General features: G+C 34.4%; 1 protein-coding gene across 2 annotated transcripts in view; it reads left to right on the plus strand.

The window, feature by feature from the left end:
- Window positions 1-8022, plus strand: part of LOC142339055 (T-complex protein 1 subunit eta-like) — a 235886-nt gene that overhangs the window by 23558 nt on the left and 204306 nt on the right. The window lies entirely within an intron of this gene.

Raw genomic sequence — 8022 nt, forward strand, 5'->3', positions numbered from 1 at the left:
TTGTTACCTAATCTCGTTATTTAATTACAGGTCAAATATGACATTATGGGTGTCAAGGGAATAAAAGGTATTGGTGTCCCAAAATCTTTTTTTTAAAGAATTTGTTATGACCTTACTGGCTTCGACACCGGTTTTTCACAAAAAAAGTAAATTAATTTGATTTTTGTCAGATTTGACGTTCTTTTTGTAGATGCAAGAAATATTCTGGATAATTACAGGTCTCGAGGGCTTCCTTTTCATGAATAAACGACCCTATTTAAATAGCTCTTTTTGTAATTAATGCCTTTCATGACATAGAATGTAATTTTGTTTCGAAAAAAAAATTTAAAGTATTACATACTTTAGCACTTCGCTTTTTTGTCTACTTGTTACCTAGTCTTACTAATGAATGGCCACGTACTACAATATAGCTGTTTGAAGAAGGCGAAATCAAATATATTTTTAGTGCCAAAATTTGGCTTGACGGTTTTGACAGCGTTTTCTGGCAAGTTTCAATTGAAATTTTGTTTGTTCTTTGTTGTTCTTTTTAGCCGCTTTAAAAAATGAATAAGGACAGGTCCTAATGCCCTTCTATAGAAACAGTGGTAATCGTAAATTTGTGGTAATATTAATTGATTCCTAATGGTATTTATTACTTTGAAGTTAACTGTTTCAAAAAAATAAATTAATTTTTTTACTTTACTGTTTTTGTTCTTTTTTGTATAATTGTTACCAAACCTTTTTATGGACTGGTCGCATATGTTTTCTGGTGATTTATAAGTTATTTTTGTTTAGTTTCATGTTTATCTGACGGTATGTTGACTTTGTTATTAAATTTTGTTTTTAAGAGGGACATAAATTTTTTGATGTAATTAATGTTTGTTGTTGTTGTTGTTTGATTTTGCTGTTCGTCTTGACTCGCTTTCTTAATATTGACATATTACAGCAATCTAAAGCATCAATTTTTGCTCCACTGAGTTATTTGCTTTGGAGGCTATCTTATCGTTCATACAGAATTTTTTGAAAAAGACTTGGACTTTTTTGGGATTCGCAAAAAATAATTTTTGGGTTTTTCTATCTGTTCCTCATTTGGTAGACAATTATGCCAAAATTGTGGATGGGCGGGGTCGGAACCTTATGTGACATCACACATTACCGAGCCGCCTTGTTTTAATTTTAGATGCCATTTTCAGACTGAGGCAAGCCACATTTGATTAAAAACATCGAAAATTTTCAAAAAGCCAAAAACGAAAAACTCTTGAGAAATTAACAAATAAAGTCACACACGCACTCAACTCAGTTGTTAAACTGTAGCAGTTACTGCAAAAATTAATGTCCTGAGCTAATGAAGTTGTATAATCGATACAGAGGACAAACAAAAAACATACCGGAAGACTCCTCAATCGACATGAAGCAGAAATTGGCTTAAGCAGCAGTCAACCTCCGTCTCACATAAAACATTTATGTCAATAAACTATTCGAGAAAGATTAAAAATATAAAATCAAAAAGCTGATGAATTTCGCTCGAGAAATTTCTTCGAAGTCGTATCCCCCGAAAGAGCTGGCTTTTCAAATCGCTAATATCCTGCAGAACGCATCAATGCAAAGAAAACAACAATCTTTAAACAATAAAAAAAATTCGTCGAAATAAGTTAAACGAAAATTTAGGAAAATTCAAATCAGGAAAATACAACTTATTTTTCATTTAGTAAAAGTACGCATACAAACGAAAAACGCAGTTTCATGCGATCACAAATGTTGATCTAACCACAAAATATCAGCTAAGCCTCAATGAGCTCACAAAAAACTCCATTTTGAAGAAAAGGGTAAAAGGGGTGAAAAACTACAAAAAAATGTGCAAAATTTATCAATTTTTGTCAAATTTTACAGATAGAGACAAATTTGTAGCAAAAGAAGCATGAGGCTTTAATTCCTTATCTGATAAATTGAATAAAACGATACAATGGACCAAAAATCGCTAAAAGACTTAAAAAATCTGCAAAAATTTCAAATTAGCCTAAAATTCCGGTTATTTGAAAACAACTTCAAAAGGCATCAAAACATGCTGAATACTATTCCTTTTATCTACAATAAACTGTTAGACAACATAAAAAACCCGAAACAAAAAACAGCAGCTTGAAAAGAAGCATGTGAACAAAAAATTCACTCGCTTAGCGAAAATATTTTCACACAATTTCTCGCGCTCTATCAAAAATAGGTATGAACAAAAGAATCACTCTTTTCTCCGCTTTTCGAATTTTATCACTGAAATAACTTTATCAATATTATTCACTCCATGAACTTCCGGTTTCTTTGATTGCTCTTATCGAAAAAAAAAATAACTATAACACCGCATCGAGTCTAAAAACAAGATCACGTGGTATATATCATTGAGATTAGTTGACAAAAATTACAATCAAAACTAATAACATAACCGACTAACGTCGGTCAGGTTGCTCTCAAACGACCAACTTCTACGAACCACCCTTCATACCATAAGTTTAAGTCTCAAAAACAGTTTCTGTGAATCGCATACTTGGAGACTAGTGAGCTGAAAGGCTCTAAGAGCACTTAATGCCCACTGGGCGCTACATGTTTATCAAAAAGTCAAATGGGTCAGACGAAAAATCGGTCAAACGAAAATTCGCATAAAAAAGACCGAGAGGACTAATATAACTGCTACAACTTCGTTTGAGAGCAATTAATTATTAGTTATTATATTTAAAACTTGACTGGTTGAGAACAACCAACCGAAACATAGCAGAAAAGGTCCTGAGAACCGACATTAGAAAGATGCAAGAAATCCGAACCTGAGAAAAAAACAAAGCAGATCGCAGACATAAAAAATACAACAGAAAGAAAACTTTTAAACAGCAGAACGAAATAGTAGGATTCAACGAATGAGAAAGCTGAGAAAATTTTCTAATCGAATAATTTTGAACAATTGCACAAATTATATTATTTAATGAGACAAAAAGCTAATCTGTGAGCCACCAAACATTCCTTGAGGCTTCAGACCTGAAGAAAGCTCTGGATAAACAGATGATTTGAACGACATGCTACGGACGGAATAGAGATACTTAGAAGCAATGTGAATAAGTTATTAATTTGACTCAAAAGAAGTTAAGCTTCAAACTAAAGCAAAAATTCATACTTTAAGCTTCAAACGTTTGCTTTTGTCATTTCAACATTTAGTGATCTGTCCACTTGTGTCATGAAAAACGAGGGCGGGGGTCCACATCGCCAGGTCGAGGACGGTGGACGAGGGGTATGGCGGAGGGTGGGGGTGAGCGGGTGGAGTTGGGTGACTGAGAGGGGGCCAAATTGTTAGTATTAAGAACCACCATTCACGCCATAAATTGATGTCCCCAACAGTTTAGGTGAATCGCATACTCAAAGTGCTGCTCAGCCACTTAATGAACTCTGGGATTTGACTGTTTATACCGTTTTTGAGCACGAAAAGTTACCGCGTTCGACGGAAAAAAGGTAAAAGTTCGAAAATTGCGTTTAAAAACAGGACTAAATTATTGAACAAATAATAAAAGAAAATCGAATAACGCCCGGGCAAAATAGTGGGAAAAAATTTCTACCGCTTAACTTTTCCATCAACAAACATAACACACTTAGGTCAGATGAAGTGCTCTCGAACGACAAGGTAGGTGTTGGCTTTGGTTGAATCTCACTCAAGCTCAGCGATTCGTTCTAGAGAACGTGAAAAGGCAGAACTTGCTTTTATCAAATGAGGAAACTTGTGTAAATGAAACAATTAGATGCTCTTGACGCGCGTAATTTTCTTTTGCATATGTTTCCTCTCAGCGTTAATGATAACCCTTATCAGAATTCCAATTTCTTTTTTAGAAAACAACAAAGAGGCTCGGTAATGTGGGTTTGCATATGATGTTCCGACCCCGCCCATCCACGTTTTGATTTAATTTTCTACCAAATGAGGAAAGAAAGAAATTGTTGAAAAATTCAAATATCTTAACAATTAATTGAAAAAATAAAAATGGATTAAAGAGCCGATGAGACTTGCCATCAATTAGGGTACTGGACAAGACACACGCAAAAACAAAAATTAGCAAACATTAATTATCGATGATTACATTTATCACCGAAACTCGACGATTACATTCAAAAAACTCTTTCTGAAAGCAAACTATATTTTTATCTGGCCTTTGTTGTAAATAGGATCTGTCATTGATCCGGTTATTTGAAAACAACTTCAAAAGGCATCAAAACATGCTGAATACTATTCCTTTTATCTACAATAAACTGTTAGACAACATAAAAAACCCGAAACAAAAAACAGCAGCTTGAAAAGAAGCATGTGAACAAAAAATTCACTCGCTTAGCGAAAATATTTTCACACAATTTCTCGCGCTCTATCAAAAATAGGTATGAACAAAAGAATCACTCTTTTCTCCGCTTTTCGAATTTTATCACTGAAATAACTTTATCAATTTTATTCACTCCATGAACTTCCGGTTTCTTTGATTGCTCTTATCGAAAAAAAACAACTATAACACCGCATCGAGTCTAAAAACAAGATCACGTGGTATATATCATTGAAATTAGTTGACAAAAATTACAATCAAAACTAATAACATAACCGACTAACGTCGGTCAGGTTGCTCTCAAACGACCAACTTCTACGGACCACCCTTCATACCATAAGTTTAAGTCTCAAAAACAGTTTCTGTGAATCGCATACTTGGAGACTAGTGAGCTGAAAGGCTCTAAGAGCACTTAATGCCCACTGGGCGCTACATGTTTATCAAAAAGTCAAATGGGTCAGACGAAAAATCGGTCAAACGAAAATTCGCATAAAAAAGACCGAGAGGACTAATATAACTGCTAGAACTTCGTTTGAGAGCAATTAATTATTAGTTATTATATTTAAAACTTGACTGGTTGAGAACAACCAACCGAAACATAGCAGAAAAGGTCCTGAGAACCGACATTAGAAAGATGCAAGAAATCCGAACCTGAGAAAAAAACAAAGCAGATCGAAGACATAAAAAATACAACAGAAAGAAAACTTTTAAACAGCAGAACGAAATAGTAGGATTCAACGAATGAGAAAGCTGAGAAAATTTTCTAATCGAATAATTTTGAACAATTGCAAAAATTATATTATTTAATGAGACAAAAAGCTAATCTGTGAGCCACCAAACATTCCTTGAGGCTTCAGACCTGAAGAAAGCTCTGGACAAACAGATGATTTGAACGACATGCTACGGACGGAATAGAGATACTTAGAAGCAATGTGAATAAGTTATTAATTTGACTCAAAAGAAGTTAAGCTTCAAACTAAAGCAAAAATTCATACTTTAAGCTTCAAACGTTTGCTTTTGTCATTTCAACATTTAGTGATCTGTCCACTTGTGTCATGAAAAACGAGGGCGGAGGTCCACATCGCCAGGTCGAGGACGGTGGACGAGGGGTATGGCGGAGTGTGGGGGTGAGCGGGTGGAGTTGGGTGACTGAGAGGGGGCCAAATTGTTAGTATTAAGAACCACCATTCACGCCATAAATTGATGTCCCCAACAGTTTAGGTGAATCGCATACTCAAAGTGCTGCTCAGCCACTTAATGAACTCTGGGATTTGACTGTTTATACCGTTTTTGAGCACGAAAAGTTACCGCGTTCGACGGAAAAATGGTAAAAGTTCGAAAATTGCGTTTAAAAACAGGACTAAATTATTGAACAAAAAAAAGAAAATCGAATAACGCCCGGGCAAAATAGTGGGAAAAAATTTCTACCGCTTAACTTTTCCATCAACAAACATAACACACTTAGGTCAGATGAAGTGCTCTCGAACGACAAGGTAGGTGTTGGCTTTGGTTGAATCTCACTCAAGCTCAGCGATTCGTTCTAGAGAACGTGAAAAGGCAGAACTTGCTTTTATCAAATGAGGAAACTTGTGTAAATGAAACAATTAGATGCTCTTGACGCGCGTAATTTTCTTTTGCATATGTTTCCTCTCAGCGTTAATGATAACCCTTATCAGAATTCCAATTTCTTTTTTAGAAAACAACAAAGAGGCTCGGTAATGTGGGTTTGCATATGATGTTCCGACCCCGCCCATCCACGTTTTGATTTAATTTTCTACCAAATGAGGAAAGAAAGAAATTGTTGAAAAATTCAAATATCTTAACAATTAATTGAAAAAATAAAGCTGGATTAAAGAGCCGATGAGACTTGCCATCAATTAGGGTACTGGACAAGACACACGCAAAAACAAAAATTAGCAAACATTAATTATCGATGATTACATTTATCACCGAAACTCGACGATTACATTCAAAAAACTCTTTCTGAAAGCAAACTATATTTTTATCTGGCCTTTTTTGTTGTAAATAGGATCTGTCATTGATTGGGATTTGAAATCATTCTCGTCAGTAATCAACATAAAACAAAATTGCGAAAACATTTTAAGACCGCTCCCTAATATAATCCGGATAATTATAGATTGTAAGAATCCATCATGAGTTCGAACCTAGCCCTGATTTTTCTGCTAGTCCAGCAATAACAATTAATTATTCAATATGCTTGCAAAAGCAATTAGTAAATGAAATATTTCAATAAACCACTAATAAATCATGCATTTTGTATAATTATTAGGTTTGTTTTTCGAAAAACCAGCAAAAAAGTTAATTCCAGAAAAATCCAGCGAATGTACAGCTATCCTTTTTTGGAGTTCTCAAAGATTGTGGCGGCAGATGTTAGATCTCTACTTCCTGCAAGTATAAACCAAGTAGGATACAAAAGCGTAGTTGGAGCCCATTTCGATTTAAAAAAGTTTCAAATTCGATAAATTTAGCAAGAATATTAACCAAAAAACTCGGATAAAACAAAATGGCGAGCCTTCTTTATCCTTCAACGTAGACAAATAACATTTTTTTTAAAAAAATATTAACAAGTTTTAGCAAAATTGACAAAAATTTGGTCAATAATGAAATTATGAAAAACAACAGAAATCACTCTACTTTTCCGAAAACTTTAAACCTCGATAACTCCCTGTAGAAAACGAAAAAAAATCTTTCATTCCATATTCTACGCTGGACGGGCTTTCTCATGATACCAGTCTCAACTCTCTACGCTGAGTATATCGATCGGCCAAAATCGACTGGACGAAAAAGAATCAATTTGAGTATATAGTTCATCTCCCCTAAAGTGGGTCGAAACAATTAGAGAAATAGATTAAAAAAGTGACGCCAATTTTCTTTCAATACACAAAACACAGCACTTTGTTCTACCTAACTTTAAACACCATTAATTTGTTCTACCTACTTGTCCCACTTTTTTATCTGTGAGAGAAAAGACTAGATCCAATTCATTTCAAAAAATGCCTATTTCCATATCCAATATAAAAACCATATATAATATAAAAATTTTACCATATATAATATAAAAATTTTACCATATATAATAAAAAGTTACCATATATAATATAAAAATTTCTCTACTTTTCCGAAAAGTTGTAACCATTACCAAATTTCACTCGATTGTCACATCTTTCTGCAGCAAAAAAGCCCGATTTCGTCTAGGTGTATGATTTCCTTTTCCTCAAAACGACAGACAACTTGTCCACTGCTCAAAGTTAGATTCCCCAAAATATCATTACGAGAACTTATTTGCAGCAATGGACAATTTGAAATTGCAAATTGTATTACAGCTGATGGTTTTTTTTCAAATACAGATCAGATCAAAACCAAAGAACTGTAATGCTACATAACCGAAGATGACGATAATTTTTCGTTTCTCAATTTCTATGTATTTACACATACCCGGCGGATTGCCGGAAAATTGCTGGCGTTGATTCCCGTAACCAAGATTAAGATTGAACTATTTTGGTTCACAAAAAAATTTAAAGTGCAAATTATTTTGATGTCATATTGGAGCTGAACATACTCCTAATTCGTAATGAGACGACAGAGGGGCTAGTATCAATTCCAATCATCATTAGAGATGGTAACTAAGAACAAAGTTCGAGCAACGGGCATCTAAAATTGGGCTTTACGGGTTTATGCCGTTTCTCTT

Source organism: Convolutriloba macropyga, chromosome 5 (assembly GCF_964194025.1).
Source record: "Convolutriloba macropyga chromosome 5, txConMacr16.3, whole genome shotgun sequence".
Lineage (NCBI taxonomy): Eukaryota > Metazoa > Xenacoelomorpha > Acoela > Convolutidae > Convolutriloba > Convolutriloba macropyga.